Source organism: Labrus bergylta, chromosome 2 (assembly GCF_963930695.1).
Source record: "Labrus bergylta chromosome 2, fLabBer1.1, whole genome shotgun sequence".
Lineage (NCBI taxonomy): Eukaryota > Metazoa > Chordata > Actinopteri > Labriformes > Labridae > Labrus > Labrus bergylta.
Window position 1 is genome coordinate 32,804,657 of NC_089196.1, and position 16,813 is coordinate 32,821,469.

Here is a 16,813-nt window from a genome sequence, read left to right on the forward strand (position 1 = left end):
AACCCAAAAAAACAGAAAAAAAATTAATCTGTACTATTTTTATAGCAGTTTTTGGAAGTGAACATTTTTGTCCTTAATGACTCAAGAGGGTAGTACATTTTAAATCTGATTCTACACAAAAACTAATAATGCATTAAAGTCAATATTTTGTATAATCTTTGACGTATCCAAGACTGATTTTAAAAAAATCCCCCAGCCACCAAATATTTGTTATATGGAAAATAACTTTTTTTTTTTATTCATTTATTTTTATATATAACAACTGATGTGGATTTCCTTGTTGTTGATATGTTTGATGATGAAGAAATTCACCGTTGAGACTGACTTGCTTTCAAAGAGTATAATTTTATTTAAGCAAGAAACAGAATCACTGGTCACGTCTGACCAGGAGGATCAAGAAGCCAATAATGATCTCTGTCGAACACACAGAGACAATTGCTTATATGCATCTAAACATCTGTTTTCCGTCATGGGTCATAAAAACATCAAGTTACACAACCATATATGGCAATACTCCTATACAACACCCCAATTTAAACATTCCAGCTAAGGGGACTCCTAAATCTCCTTCAGATACTATCTCCAGACGCACCCATTGTAAACTTATATTATCTCTGTCCTGGTTACATCAGACACTTCATAGTCCCCCCTAGCGAGACTATAGTCTCGCAAACGAGATAAATTATACAATTATGATGTTAATTAGCCTCATACGAATCACTTCTGTTCATGCTTAACCTTAGTAATATAGTAAAATTTATTTGTGGAGTGTGAGAGCGAAAAACCCATCAGGCAGCTATCTTTCTTTATTATCCATCAAACAATCTAGACAGGAAAACTCTCTCACGGTTCCTCTACCCCAGGCAACCACTTATAGTACTCCAAACCAATTAAAAAGAAAAGGGTTATGAAAACTTTTCAGGATGATATATAAATGCACACATTCAAAACCTCAGAAATAAAATCAAAAAATTGTCCAAAGTCAGGCTGGTCGACCCATCGCACCTTCCAATGGACCTCTCCCTACCTAACACCACTTTCCCTAAGGATCGATAAAGAAAGAAAACACCTGAGGTCCCAATATATGCATCCTATACAGTTCCAGAAAAATATGTCTTGCTAAAAATATCTACTATAAAGTAAAACATACAAAAATATTTATCAACAATACAAGTTACATTGTAATAAACCTTCAATGATTTTTCAATCGAAACCCCTCATCATGATGTCTTCATTCAGGTTTCCGTTGTCCATTTCCATCCTCCATTTTCTTAAGTTTGGTTGTTTCAACTCCATTAATCTGGAAGGATCTCTGGACAATCAGCCACCCTCACATTGGTCTCCCAAATATCATCCTGGGAAGAAAAATCAACAGCCAGTATCTTTGTACATACAAAACCATCAAAGATATTCATTTTTGTATCATACTTTCACATTATTCCACTACATGATTAACATATACATGATTAATATACATGATTAAAATATTCAATTCCCCCCTTTTATCAATTCACTTCCAGTTCAAAATAATAGTGAGTCAATGTTGAATTCAGATATTCAAAAATGGATATTTCTCTCCAATCTCTATGACCTCCTCACCTTCACTTAGGTCATTACCACTCAGTAGCGGCATCTGAATGTTTTCTCCTGGCATCACAACTCCTACCCATCTCAATATCATAGCCTTAGCAAAGGTCAACAACAGCGTACAAAAACAAAACATCACACACAGTGATAGAAGGGTAGCCACCAAAATCTGAACCACTATAGCTCCTACTGGTCCTAATTGGTCTTGTAACCAGGTATTCCCCGACCATCCCGCTCTTTCTGATGGACCAAATGAATCCCTAATTAGTTTCAAAGCATCTATGACACTAGTCATATTGTCAGTGGCATCAGGAATCAAAGTGTAACAGGCTTCTCCAGTTAGATTCAAAGCTACACAGAGGCCACCTTGTTTGGCCAAAATGTAATCAAGAGCCATGTCATGTTTCAGCAACGTCAATCGATGACTCCTCTGAGTATTTGACAAATATTCAAAACCTTTTATGGTCTCGTTTGCAAAACCTTGCAGGGTATATGTAATATTATCAATATGATCAGCTAAGTATGTAACACCATACCATGGAAACAATCCTATTCCCCATTTCTCTCCCAAACTTATCCTCCAATGATAAGACTCCAAGTTGTGAAATTGTGCCAAATCTCTTTTCTTTCTACTGCTAGAGATTGTCGTAGAGTTATCCTCATCAGACCCTTGTCCCTTCTGAATAACAAAAACATCATACGGAAGTTTCAACTGTGCCATATAACAACATCCAATCCAACCATAAGGTAAAAATAAGTATGCCTTATCGCCACAAATCCACCAGATATCTTTAAATGTTCCTATGGTAAAATTACCCGGTAAAGTTTGATTCTTTACACTTAGAGTTTTACTCAGTCGGCGATGTGGTGCATGAAAGGTCACTATATACATGTCATCAATAGCCCTTTGATCACGTCGTCCAAATTGCATCATATAGTTATCACATTCTGATATTCCCATAAACATACCATCTCCACCATGAGTACCATTTGAACAAAAACAAGATTTAACCTTCACAGGTGTCACTTCCATAGGATCAGGGACTGCTGTTGTAATATCTTCATACTGATCAAGGAGATTTATATATGATAAGTTCTTCAACCAAGCACAATTCCGTTGAGGTGTAAATAGATGCACCGACACGGCCATCCAATAATCATATGGTGCTTGTTGCTTAAATACCAACCACGATAGCGCATAATTTTGACATTTAGAAGTTAAAGGTTCTGGTACCGTCTCTAGAATTGAAGGCCATGTGCCTGGTGCTGGAACTCTCACGACACATGGACCACTCAAATTACTAGCCAATCTAACAGAGTGAGTCAACTGTTGGTACCACATATTTCTACTTGCCCACGGGTCTGCAATTTGCAACACCGAGGAATCAAACCCATAAGCTTTCCATTGGGTTTCACGCTTCTCTAATGCATGAAGATGTTTAGTCATGACTTCTGATGTTCCGTCAGCATCTACAAAATCACCAATCAAATTCGACATATTCATCTGAATTGTTTCAGCTGCCTTAACTAATGTAGATGTAGCAATAGATGTCAACATCATACCTACAGACTTTGTAGACACCGAAGAACTCATCATTGTTTCGTTGATAGTAGATCCCATCTTTACAACCTCACTTGTAAAATTACTCGCAGCTAGAGTAGTAACCAAAGTTGATACGTTAATACTACTAGTTATTCTCTGAGCTACAGTAGTAGACATCATCTGTTCATCAGTCACCCTTGGAGTGACTAGTTGCTTTTGAACCTCTTTAGCCACCGTAACTACTTCAATAGGATCTAGGCCTTCTACCACAAGCATTATCTTACGAGTTCTATACCCTTTTACCCAATAATTGTGATGTGGTACAAATTTAAACTCTGGATCCAAATAAGTGCATGTATATTCTCCCTGATCTTCCCCTGTTACATTGATTAGGACAAGTGTACAGTCGTCTTCAACCCTAAACAACCTTATGTGATTATACAAAATATACTTTCTTTGATCACGAGGCACACTATTAATTTCAGGTCCTGTTAGCACTATTTCTTCACCACGAGCATTTTTCCAATTAGGGGGATTATTACCATCATTATTCCATTTTCCACATTTACATGGAAGGCGTGCTGAATTCCCTAACGTAGCTTTAATCACAATGTTTACAGGAAATTGAGTTGTAGAAATCATTTGAGGCTCAGCTGTATTTAGATGCAATATCTCTGTGACGTCAGTAACCTTCAGTTTTGAAAAGGTGGATGTCTGCTTTATTTTCTCAATCAGTGGGAGAGTTGATATGGTAGTTGACAGTTTTCCTACTTCAACAACCAGGGGTTTTGCAATTCTAGTTTCATTTAGTACCACTAAAGTCACAATACTGTTTCTGTAACCTAACCCCAATTGGACACTATGCTCTCCCATATTTACTAATTTTGGGTCATAATATGTACACTTATAGTCACCTTGATCTTCAATCTGAGATCTACGTAAATAAAGACTACAGTCTCTCTCAATCTTTGACCTTCTTCGATCATTAAGCAACACATACTTTTCTAGTGGTGATGTCCCCAATAAATCAATAACCTTACCATGGCTATCTTCCCACTTGACTCGGAATTTCCCTTTCCCATTATTTTCCTTTGTACACTGACATGGGAGCTGAACTGACTTTCCCAAAGTCACTTCTACTCTAGTCCTCGTAACGTTTTGGTCTAACCTTTCTTCGGGTTGGCCTTGGACTCCTTGGTCCAACTGGGTCTGTGAATTTTCCTGTAACCTCTGTTTAATCGTCTCAAATGCCACAAGACTTTCCTGCGTCCAGGTGAGATTGCAATGGAGTTGAGCATTCCCGGTTTCTTTGATCATAGCCCTCAAAGGCCCTGTTAGAGTGGCATAGTCCTCCACCCATGCTGAAGAATATCCCGCAATTCCAAGAAATGTCATCATCTCTCTGACTGTTCTGGGCTTCGGCGCCTTTCGAATGGCTTCCAAATGGTTGTCAGAGATGCCTCTGTGTCCCTGGGTTATTGTTTGACCCAGATACACCACCTTCTCCTGACAGAATTGCAACTTCTTCCGAGAAGCCTTGTGTCCTTTTTCTGCCAATAACTGCAACAATTTAATTGAATCTTTTTGGCACGTTTCCTTATCTGGTGAACAGATGACAATGTCATCTACATACTGAATAACAGTACTTTTCAAAATCTGATTTAACCCTGCCAAATCATCCTTCAACACTTTATTGAAAATATGAGGGCTATGTTTGAATCCTTGAGGGAGCCTCTTATATTTGAAAGCCTGTCCTTTATATGTAAATCCAAACAACCCTTGACTTTCTTCACTTAGTGGAACACTAAAAAATGCTCCACACAAATCTAACACTGTGAAATGTGTAGCGTCTGGGGGAATTTGGGCCAACATAGTATGAGGATCGGGCACATCCGCCGAAAAGTCAGTCACCACTTCATTTACCTCTCTTAAATCATGTACCAAGCGATACGATTCATCTGGCTTCTTTAAAGGCAATATAGGTGTGTTACTCTGTGGATCTGAACATTTCTCCAACACACCTGCTTGCAACAGACCTTCAATTTGTGGTTCAATCCCTTGAATTGCCTCCTCTTTTAGTGGATATTGGTTCTTCCAAGGAGGTTTGCTTCCTGGTCGAAGTTCAACTCTCACCGGTTGGGCTGACTTCACAAGGCCAATATCAGTACTATGCCGTGACCACAAACATTCTGGAACTTGTTGTAACATCCCCTCTGTCATACTATCTGAGTCTAATTTAGCACTGAAAATTGACTCATGAGTCATTATCACCACTTGTGGTCGTCCTTGTCCTTGAGCTGAGATCATGATTTTCATGAACTGCTGATCTTCACTCATCCAGATAGCAGGATTCTCCTTTGTTGGTGCAAACTGTATTTTCTCAGCTTCTGCCATCATTGCCCCTATGTGCTTCTGTTCAAATCCTTCAGCAACCAGCAAAGTCACATGTGGAACACTTTCCTTGATGTCGTGCTCCTTGTTAAGATAATCATCACTGTTTATCTTCATCGCTGCTCCTTGTGGCCCCAAAATCATGCAACATGAGTTAAGGTGAACCTGTTTAGGTTGACTACTCAACCACTCCTCCGGATTTATTTGACCAGCGTTCTTAAAATATTTAAGTGTGCAGTGGTGTGAATACTCAGGGAGCTTAGCATTAGGCATATTTGCTACAATGAACTTCTCCCACAGCTTGGCCGGCTCCAATAGCTCTGGACTAAGATTTCCAATCCAGTACACTGAAGAAGTGTCAGTCTCCAGTGTCATAAATAGTTGGTGATAAACATCACTCGGCACATCCACCAGACAGCCGTCTGGTGTACACCGTATTGTACAATTCAGTTTGCATAAAGCATCTCTTCCCAAGAGTGCAATGGGCGTATGTTTTGACACCAATATAGGTATTGTGATTTTCCGATGTTTATAGCAGAGCTCAATTGGTTTTGTGAGAGGAATCAGCTGTTTCACACCCTCAAACCCGATCGTCCGTACCAATTGGTCAGACATGGGGAGATGTATAGCATCTTCAGGCCGAACACAGGTAAAAGCTGCTCCGCAATCTGCCATTACTTCCAATGGTTGATCATTGACTTTCACCACTATTGTTGGATCTTGCTCCGGCCCTGACACTACCAGCTGACACCCCCCTTTCGAGTCTTCTGGGCACCCCTAGAACCCTGGCTCCGGGCCCCTGTAAGGGTTCACCGGTCCCATGAGTTCCCTTGGTTTTCCTCTGATGTCTCCTCTGAAGCCTCCTCTGAAGCCTCTTCTGAAACCTCCTCCTGTTTTATCACAGTTACGAGCAAAGTGGCCTATCTGACCACAATTATGACATGCTCCCCAAGATTGTTGAAAATTTCCTCCTCTTCCTCTTCCTAAACTTCCTTGACCTCTTCCTCTCCATATCTGTGGTTGGCCAAACCCTGGTTGCGGAAAAGGAGCATTGGGGATCATGGATAACGGCTGGGGTGGCTGATACTGGATCTGGTCATGTTGCGGTTGTGGTGGTAATTGAGTTGATTGAGGCTGACTCTGCATAACCACAGCTTGTTTCTTCTCCTTCTTCTTATTATCCACCAGCTGTAGTTGGTTAAGCTTTCTAAGAGTTTCCTGGTCCTGTTCCTTCTGGTCATGCTCTTTTTTCCGATACAGATCAACTTGATGTGCTATGTGATCTGTATACACACCTTTTGCCATGCTTCCAAGACCAACCACCTCCGCCAGCTTGCTCCGCACTGGTAGGGGCAATCCCTTCTGTATCTTAGCTCTCAAAATTGATTGCTCCATTTGATTCAAATCTGGGTCATTTCCTGTGACATTTCTCCACACTTGATGAGCCCTTGACACATAAGCTCTTGGGTTTTCCTGTGGGCCCAATGGTTCAATGAGAATATTATCAGGGTGTACGTTGGTTGGAAATGTATCTCTCAATGCTCTCCACATCCGACCTCTACTGGCAGCCAACAATTCCGGATCATATACTGCAGTCGCCACATATCTATTAAGGCCTGCCGCCTGCAGGATTTCCTCCATCGCTGGGACCCCAATGAGGCTAGCCAAGAGTCTCTTAATGTCTCCCATGGCAGGCTGTGTTCCCACCAAAACCTCTTCCAACTTCGAAATCCAAGGATGCGCTCCATCTTGAAGAGTGGGTAATTTTTCAAGTATGTTTGACATGTCTGTACTTTGCCAAGGTTTATACTCTAAATTTTGACCTCGCACAATTACTGGACACATTTTATCGAATCTCTTTTCATTTCTTGGACGTAATTCATACCTCAAAGTGTCAGACCTTTGAGACTTCTTTATTTTCTTCCGTGTTTTTTCCAGTTCCTCTAGTTGCCTTTCCAAGACATGCTGGGTTGCTGGACAGGTAGATTCATTCATTTTCACAAGGCATCTATCTATAGTTCTCTCCACCTCTCTTAAAGCGCTGCATCCATCATCTTCCACCCCTAAACCGGCTGCTAATGGGTGAAGATATGAAGAACCTTCTCTCTCTGAGTCTTCATCATCATTGCTCACATCTGTGTCGTCCTTTCCTGGATCCACTCTTCTTATTGGCTTGTCTCCTTTTTTCTCCGCTTTAGCCAACATCCGTCTTACTGCTGGGTCATATCCACCAACAGCTTCATCCGAATCACTCTCACTGTCATCCTCTATGTCCAGTCGTCTGAACTGCTGACCGCTCCAACTTCTCAAACGGGTCTTTTTATGTTTGCTGTCGGAGCTTGGGTACATTTCTATGGTCGTTGTAGCCTTTCCCTTTTCGATTATTTGTTCATCCTCGTCTGTGATGTGATAGTTGCTCTTCTGTATAATCACTGGGAGCTGGGGGTAAACATCAGTAAACTTCACTTCCTTCTCATAAGGCGGGGGCTTCTTTACTAAGGCAGTATGTGAGAAGGGTGTGTTAACCTTCTCCATTAACTTACCCACTGCCTTATCATTTTTCTGTATTTCTTGCATACCGCGGCCTCTTTTTTCATTTGCAGCTTCTAACAGTTTCTGTCCTTCATTTTCAAACAACTGCAGAACTCCAAGCTCAGTTTGTCTTTTCTCCATACGCCTTTTTCCCTTTTTCCCCTTCTTCTGCTTTACCTTGTATATAGACACAAGTACCTGTATTGTTTTGATCACATCCGGGTTCAAAGTCCCCTCTACTGGCCAAGGCTGGTCAATGTCAGGCCAACGCTTACTCCATTTTTCTGATATTTTTGGAATATCTTTAACAAGAGGATTAGTCTTCTGTACTACATCAACAGGAGTGATTGATTTTGTAATTTTGGTGTCCATCTTTGACATTACAATGACCCTCTTAGTTCCTCGTATTATAAGTCAAACTGAAACTAGTCAAACTATTTAGAAAGTACTGTTACCACACTTGAAAGTGAATGAATTTGCCAACCCCAAAGGAGACCAAAGCCTTCTTACTATAAAAGCAAAAGCACTTCTTTATCACCTAATGCATCTAATCACACTTATTTATCTTTAAAATTATGGAAATAATGTCAATGTTCCATCTCAAAATAGCCCAGGTCAAGCTAGACCATACTCAGACAATGAAACCAGCATTCACAGCACTCAACTGCATTTGAATCAAATCAACTTTTCCATAAATGATCAATCAAATCAAAAATACTCCATTATTGACCAAATGCTTCAATTAGTCAGTCTGTTGCCAAGACTTCCTCCTATATAATTGTAATGTGATACATAGAAGAAACAATGTAAGCCTCTATGCGAAAAACAGAATGTGAAACAATGTGTATACACAGATAGAAAAGTTCAGGTGTTTGTTGAAAGAGTTTGTGGATAAAACCGCACTGGCCTTGATCAAGCTGGATTCAGGATCCCTACATGCTGTCATCCGCAAGCTTCCAGTGCTTGTGAAGTACCCGCCGGGTCTCTCCTCATCTGCCTTTTTGGACTGATCCAGTTCAGACACAATCCATCTGTCTGTCTTCCCTTTAGCTCTCACACAGCATAGTAGAGAGAAACAGAGAAAACAGAAAGAAAACAAAACAAAAGTTTAATCACTCTGAATCCATATAGACAATGCAATAACAATTCAGTGAAAAATGCACACATTATCTGTAATCTTTATCTATATATATTTTTTTATCTATTGCAAAGGCTGTCTCCCTACTGGGGTGTGTTTTCCTTCCCTCTGTGTCCCACAGAGAGAAGAGAGAGGAGGAAGGGCTCTCTCTCCACTCCTCTTCAAAAGGAGGAGTAAGCTAATTGGCTTTCTATGTGAGGCAACGCCTCTTGGACCCGCCTCCTAATTTTAGCAAGGGCTTCCAGTCTAACCTGGCTGTCAAAGGGTTAACATCGTCTCCAAACCCTATGGTCCAAACCTAGTGCATTTAATGCACAGACAGGCGCATCTCACCCGTGGGTGCTGTGACACCCCTACTTTCACTAAAATGTACACTTTTTACTAGTGGAGTCATTAAAAGGAAACTTATCGGTCAAGTAAGATTTATTAAGTGACAACTAAGCCAATCATATCTATTTGATTACAGTTGAAGCACGGTAAGGTTACATTTGCATTTAATCCTCCTGTCACTCATCACTGGGTCAGAGCTCAGAGCTCACACATGGAAACATGCTGCATGTAGCATCCTTCTGAAAGAGAGTAAGTCACCCAAACAGAGGTTTTTAAGATAAATCCACCTCACAAACCAACCTCTTGGTTGTTATTTTAGCTGTATGTATTTACTCCCATAACTTTACGATGTAGCAGAAGTCCCCTTTGCAGTTTTTCTAAATAAAAGCACATTTTATGTGAAGACCGGAAAAAGAGACTGAGGCGTAAGGCAATAAGAAAAGCAAAATAATGGCATCACAAAGAACCGTTTTGAATCTGATTTCTAGAGCTAACTCGGTTACTCACAATGGATGTTCATAAAGTTAGTGTCTAATTATCTTTTGTAACTTTGTCTTGTTATATGATGTTTCAGCTAAACTTAGTTATTGGACATTAAATGAAACAGAATGTGTTGATTTCCTAGAGGGTGGTAATATACTAGCACAGAACACACACACTTTTAAGATCACTGCTCCACCCCTGTGCACAGAGTCTACGCACACACAGAAATCAGCACAGTATCCTCCCAATCAACAGCCAAATAGAAAAATGTATTCTCTAATAGTCAAAACCAACTTCTTCACCTATTTTAAACCAAACTATATGTTCTTTTTGAACAGACAAAATTTGCAGCATAATGTGGTCACACACATACGCTCAAACAGACAGAAAGAAAAGTTCACACTCCAATCAGCCGGCAGTTCTAAACTTTATCAGGAATTTTTCTGTTCATTTCTCTAATCTTGCTACCTGAATGGGTACAGACTATCCTCGCTGGTCTCTCCACTTCTGTTAAAAACAGATACTATATACACTTATGCTATGTATAAACGTCCTTTATTAGGCTCATGTGTATTTATCAGATTAAACAAACATCCTCTGAGGGGCTCATAGATTTTTATCAAATTGAATATATAAAGTCCCCTGAAACAAAGGGCTCATAGGTTTTTAACACTGATGAAGATCAGATAAGTAAAAGTCCTCTGAAACAAAGGCTCATATTTTTTATCAAATCGGATATATAAACGTCCCCTTAGACAAAGGGCTCATAGAGTTTTAACACTGATGAAGCAAAAATGTCCCCTCTTATAAGTTACTAAATCGCCTTTTAACCAATCACCTGCTATATATGCCTATTTAATAATACATCTATTCTATTTATCAATCACACATATACAAGAACATTTCCGGATCAAATACACATCTCCACACCACACAGACCTCTCAAAACCATCCAAATCACAACACAAGAGACAAGACACAGACAGAGACAGAGACACAGACAGAGACAGAGACACAGACAGAGACAGAGCCTTTCAGCAGCCACACAAACACTTCAGGCTGTATAGAGCTTGAACGCACACACATTCCAAGAACAGCTGCGCCTCAGCGAGCGCACACACACTTTAGTTCAGATTTTGAAGTCGACTCATTTATAATTTTCCTCTATCAAATCTTTTACTTTGGTCAGACTTTTAACAAATTGTCTTTTCACAAATTACTTCACACTGCATGCTTCAATGCACACTTTTTCCTTTACTCAGCGCTTTTTTCCCACTTTTCTCAAAACTCTTATCTTTATTCCTTATCTTCACTTTTCATCTTTTTACTTCTCATCTTTACACTTCTCATCTTTATTTCCTCTCTTTTATTTTCCTACATTATACGTTTATCATCTATTCAAATACCCTGGCCAGGGATCCCCTTTGTTTATTTTTACTCAAATTTGACTACTTCTTAAAGCCAACTTTCACTTCAGTGTCTAATTTACACATGACTTACTGTTAAGAGGATACGGGCCCTGTCCTTGTTAAACTTGCATGGTTATTTAGCTAACTGGTCTCGTTACTAGTTGCGCTTATGCTATCATTACCTTTCAACTTTATTCATCTCTTCTTCTCTTATTTATCTCTTCTTTATTTTATTCCCTTTTATTTATATACTTTTTAACTCAATAAACCCCAATTTAGACGGAGAATTACTCCAACATCAACACATCATTGCACTTCAGTTCTTTGACAGTGCGGCCAAAATTGCCGATAGACGACAGAAACAGCTCCGCAATATGTGCAGCAAAAAAGAAAGAAACACTTACGAAGTGATGGAAATAATAAACAAGCTGTGGTCCCCTGCAGAAGGCCCCAACTGATCCTGTTCCGTGACGCCAAAATTGATGTGGATTTCCTTGTTGTTGATATGTTTGATGATGAAGAAATTCGCCGTTGAGACTGACTTGCTTTCAAAGAGTATAATTTTATTTAAGCAAGAAACAGAATCACTGGTCACGTCTGACCAGGAGGATCAAGAAGCCAATAATGATCTCTGTCGAACACACAGAGACAATTGCTTATATGCATCTAAACATCTGTTTTCCCGTCATGGGTCATAAAAACATCAAGTTACACAACCATGTATGGCAATACTCCTATACAACACCTCAGTTTAAACATTCCACCTAAGGGGACTCCTAAATCTCCTTCAGATACTATCTCCAGACGCACCCATTGTAAACTTATATTATCTCTGTCCTGTTTACATCAGACACTTCACTATAAACTTAACTGCTAAATGATTTTACTGTGACCAACACGTTGTTGTACTCCAGTTAATCAGAGACAGTCATATCAGATTTAAAAAAAGTTTATTTAAACATTTTATGAAAAGAAATCTTCAATAAACAACCCCTGGCTTCATTAACCATGTGGAAGTAAGGGAGACCATCAGGTCAAACTGCTGGGACATAGGAGAAAGTATAAAACATAATTTAACAAAGAAATCCAAACAAAAATCAAATAAAGTAAAGAGATCCTGGATGATTGTTTGACTGTTAAAATATGATGGAAAAGCAAATCCAACACAACCCTCCAGCATCTGGCCTTTCAAACACAGGGCAACATCATGTAAAGAAAAATAAATTAAATATTGACCTGGATCTCTGTGTTTTATCTGAGGATGACTATGGTAGCCTTCTCACTGTTCACTGTCACAAAGCACCAGACTCTGTCCACCTTCTTCAGACGTCGATCAGCTCCTCTGGGTGATGGCAGAGAGGACTCTTCATCTGGGAGAGCTGCTGGTGTAAGGTCATTTCTCCCACAGTGGATGAGCAGGGCATCTGGCACAGGTGATAAAAGGAGGAGGTTCATTCAAACTAAGAGACCCCAGCCTGACCTCTGTAACAGGTGTGCAGATGAAGGTTGAAATGAGTTATTTTTAGGTTCAGTTGATTGTAAAATGGAAAAGAAAACATCACCTTTCTATTTAACATTTAGCTGGTGTATGACTCAGTGTGATTTTTATTTTTAGAAGACTGTATTGTTAACAACATCTTGTTTTGACAATCCTCTTATGAAACTTAAATAAAAATCACAGGATAGATAACTTTTAACAGATGATTTTAACTTACACTTCACTTCTGTGGAAGATGTCAGACCAGCTTTTATCTCTTCTTTGCCTAAATGAAGACACAAAAAACAATTGATTTACTGTTCATTTAAATATATTAGAAAAGCAGACATGACTCACATTGCAGACTATCAGTTTCTAACAGAATACAACATATCTTACCACCTGTAGCCTACGGTCTGTGGTGCTAACCTAGCTTAAATATAGCTTAAATATAGAATGATTTTGTTAAAAACAGAGGACCCAGCAGCCCACGTATTTTCAATAATGATCAAAATAACTGGATTTTTTAAAACACAGTGTGTTTAAATATTAGACTCTGAATACGGCGGTTTGTTGTACTTACACATTTCTTCATCGTAGACCGGCAGAGCGCTTTCAGCGTAGCTGGGCTGCGTAAGTCATCAGGGCAGTATGCTAAGTGGGCGGGGCGTGTTACCAGGGCTCCTCCCCCTGGACCCTACTGCACAGACTCTGGCTCCAAATGACGTTAAAATCGCAAGATGGAAGCGCCCCTAAGCGGCGTATTTTGGCTTCAAGAACGTTGAGTGGGAACAGCTACAGTGCGCGCCCACTGGTTTAAACACAGACAGAACCTCAGTCTAAGTTCTTCTTGGGTAACACTTTATATGAAGGTCCTTGAAATAAGCTGTTATTACCATCGAATCTGCTGTATAAGACACACTTTAAACCCTCAGGCATCAGTTTAATTTACTACCCTCTTCAGTCATTAAGGACAAAAATGTCCACTTCCAAAAATCTGCTATAAAAATAGAACAGATTACTTTTTTTTTTTTTGCTTCTTTCTGCATAAATCTCTTAAACAACTTCCGCCCTGCTCAAAACTACCAAACATTCAATCATTTTGAGGATTATAAGCCTTTAGATGCCAATTTCATTACTTGATCACTGTTGTTATTTATGAAAAAAAAGTTATTTTCCATATAACAAATATTTGGTGTCTGGGGGATTTTTTTAAAAATTAGTCTTGGATATGTCAAAGATTATACAAAATATTGACTTTGATGCATTATTAGTTTTTGTGTAGCATCAGATTTAAAATGTACTACCCTCTTGAGTCATTAAGGACAAAAATGTTCACTTCCAAAAACTGCTATAAAAATAATACAGATTAATTTTTTTTCTGTTTTTTGGGTTAAATCTTTTGATCAACTTCAGTCCTGATCAAAACGATCAAATATTGAATAATTATCAGGATTTAACCCTTTAAATGCCAGTTTGATTACATGATGATAATATTCTTAATGAAAAAAACACACAAAAAAAAAGTTATTTTCCATGTAACGAATGTTTGGTGTCTGGGGGATTTTTTTAAATCAGTCTTTATTTTGTTAAAATCTAAGGACAAACAGAAAATGAAAATATTAATATGCTTTTATTTACTTTGTGTTTAAAGGTTAATCAGCTTTATTATTACTTATCAGCTTATCTCTGTTGTCAGCCTTTATTTAAAGTTTGTATTGAACACTGGAGAGCAGCACTGAGCAGGTCAGGAAATCAGGTAACCTTTGTGAGCCAGGTGTGTAAACCTGCTGAGTGGCTCTAACTGACAGACAGGAGTGTCAGCGGTGTGTGTGAGAGCAGGAGTGAGGTGAGAGGCTGAGACACTTTCAGGATGAATTCAATGAAAGGAAGACAGCAGAGATACCTTTGGTAAGTGTGCTGTGTTCTTTGGTAATTATCTGTTCAGAATGTTTGAATGGTGACATGTATTTAATGTAGGCTGTTTATTTCATAGTGATGCACTCTGCATTCTGGTTTTATAGTGTAGTGTTCACAGGAAACAATTAAATTAGAAGGGTAAATAATAATTAATATTGAACACATTTAACTGGTTTGTTTAAATTGTAAACAAAAGATAAAGAACTGAATAGATACTAAAATTCAGATTCATTTAATGGTGATATTAACTTAAATTCTGATTTGTGTTGTTTGGTGTTAAAATGAGAAAAAGGAAGGTAAGGATGCTAAAAGATGCATGGTTAACATTGTATAAGTGGAAAACTGCTTCCCCAGATTACTTTACAATTATAATAGGAATGTATATGGGAAGAATTTTGTTCATAGATATTTTCCTTGCTTTTCAGAACCACACACAATAAACAGTTGTAACCTCGTTTTATTAAAGTCTCCTCTTTGAACTCTTTTACTATCGTGGCCTAACCCAAACCAATGTTTTCAGTCTTTTAGAATAAGGGTCTGCTTGTAGGTGAAATATTAATGAAAGCAGTTACTTTTATTGAAATAAGAAAAGTTTTAAGATTGATGACGAGTCAGGTTACCGTGGGAATTGGATTGCGCCAAGACCAATCGAAGAATCATTTTCCTCTTAGCTGAAAATGTATAAAAAGCAGTGAAGCAGCAAAAAGGAAGCCAAAGAGAGAAATGATAACAGAACAAATAAACACACCATTGAAGTGTTTTTTACCATATACCATTTAGTTACACACACTGAAGGCTATAATGCATCTCTATCGTTTCTTCTAACAAGATGTTGAGTAAATCCAGAATGCCAGATGACATCTACAGGTGTTATCATTCAGTTTGTGATTTTCTTTATATTGTTGGGGTTGTATCAAGTCAACTTTGGTTATATTCTTTAATAATTAAACTTAATTATTAATAATATAAATAAAATATCATTAAACTATATTTAATCTCGTTTTGGGGCACCAACCTGTAATCAGGTAAATATAACCAAAATATCACTCAAATCAGTCTCAAATTAGTTATTTAATTACTAATATTATTAATAATGAATAACTATATTTAATAAATTGAAGGCGTGAAATCCGTACACAAATCCTTCGCACCCAGCTTATATCACAATGCAAATACACCAGTAACCACAAACAACTGCTCTCTTAAATTATAACAGAATTTATTTAAACAAAGCAACATCAATCCAAAATCAATGAACTTAATTAAACAAATAACTATTATAAACTAATCTAAGCAACAAACATTATCAAGCAAAGGCTTGTGGAAGGGGTGTGAATGTAGGTGTGTGTGTGTGTGTGTGTGTGTGTGTGTGTGTGTGTGTGTGAGAGAGAGAGAGAGAGAGAGAGAGAGAGAGAGAGGGGGGGGGGGAAGAAGAAAGGGGGGGAGATGGCTTCGTACCCTCGTGGTCGTTCACGATGGCGCAAACCTAACAAAGACCTGGGTGCGTGCGCGTGTGGATGAAAGGGAGAGAGAAGGGGGGGGAAGATTACTTCGTCCCACGTGGTCGCCCTTCCGATGGCGCACACCTAACAAAGGCCTAAATGTGGCCTTAAGGTCTAAAAGAGACTGAGTTCGGCCCTACACGATCTGTGTCTCTGAGGCGTCTGGATAGCCGCGAGTGTATAGATCTCTGTGCGTAATGGCGCGGTGGTGGAGTTGGTCTCCAGATGTACGTTTACACAGGAATATGTGTGTGTGTGTGTTCGTAGAAGGGGAAATAAAAGAGAATAAAAGAGAAATGCGTGCCTGAAGAGGCCGGATCACAGTCCGACTCCCGCGCCACAACTCGGAGTAATTCCCTTCATTCACAGAAACAAACCAATAGCCGAATTCAGGTTAATACGGCTTACACTGGCCTTTCTGATCAGAAGAGTAATACCCGGTTATAACACTGTTATAACAACAACAAGAGTTTTAAACAGTTAAAACTCAGGATGCAGCGG

General features: G+C 39.0%; 1 protein-coding gene and 1 long non-coding RNA gene across 2 annotated transcripts in view; both read right to left on the reverse strand.

The window, feature by feature from the left end:
* LOC136181101 (NLR family CARD domain-containing protein 3-like) overlaps window positions 1-16,813 on the reverse strand; it is a 785,212-nt gene that overhangs the window by 453,592 nt on the left and 314,807 nt on the right. The gene's annotated exons all lie outside the window — the stretch shown is intronic.
* Window positions 326-12,268, reverse strand: LOC136181218 (uncharacterized). The gene is made up of 2 exons (XR_010667590.1): window positions 11,818-12,268; window positions 326-1,355 (listed from the first exon to the last, which is right to left on the reverse strand). It is a non-coding gene; the product is annotated as an uncharacterized lncRNA (long non-coding RNA).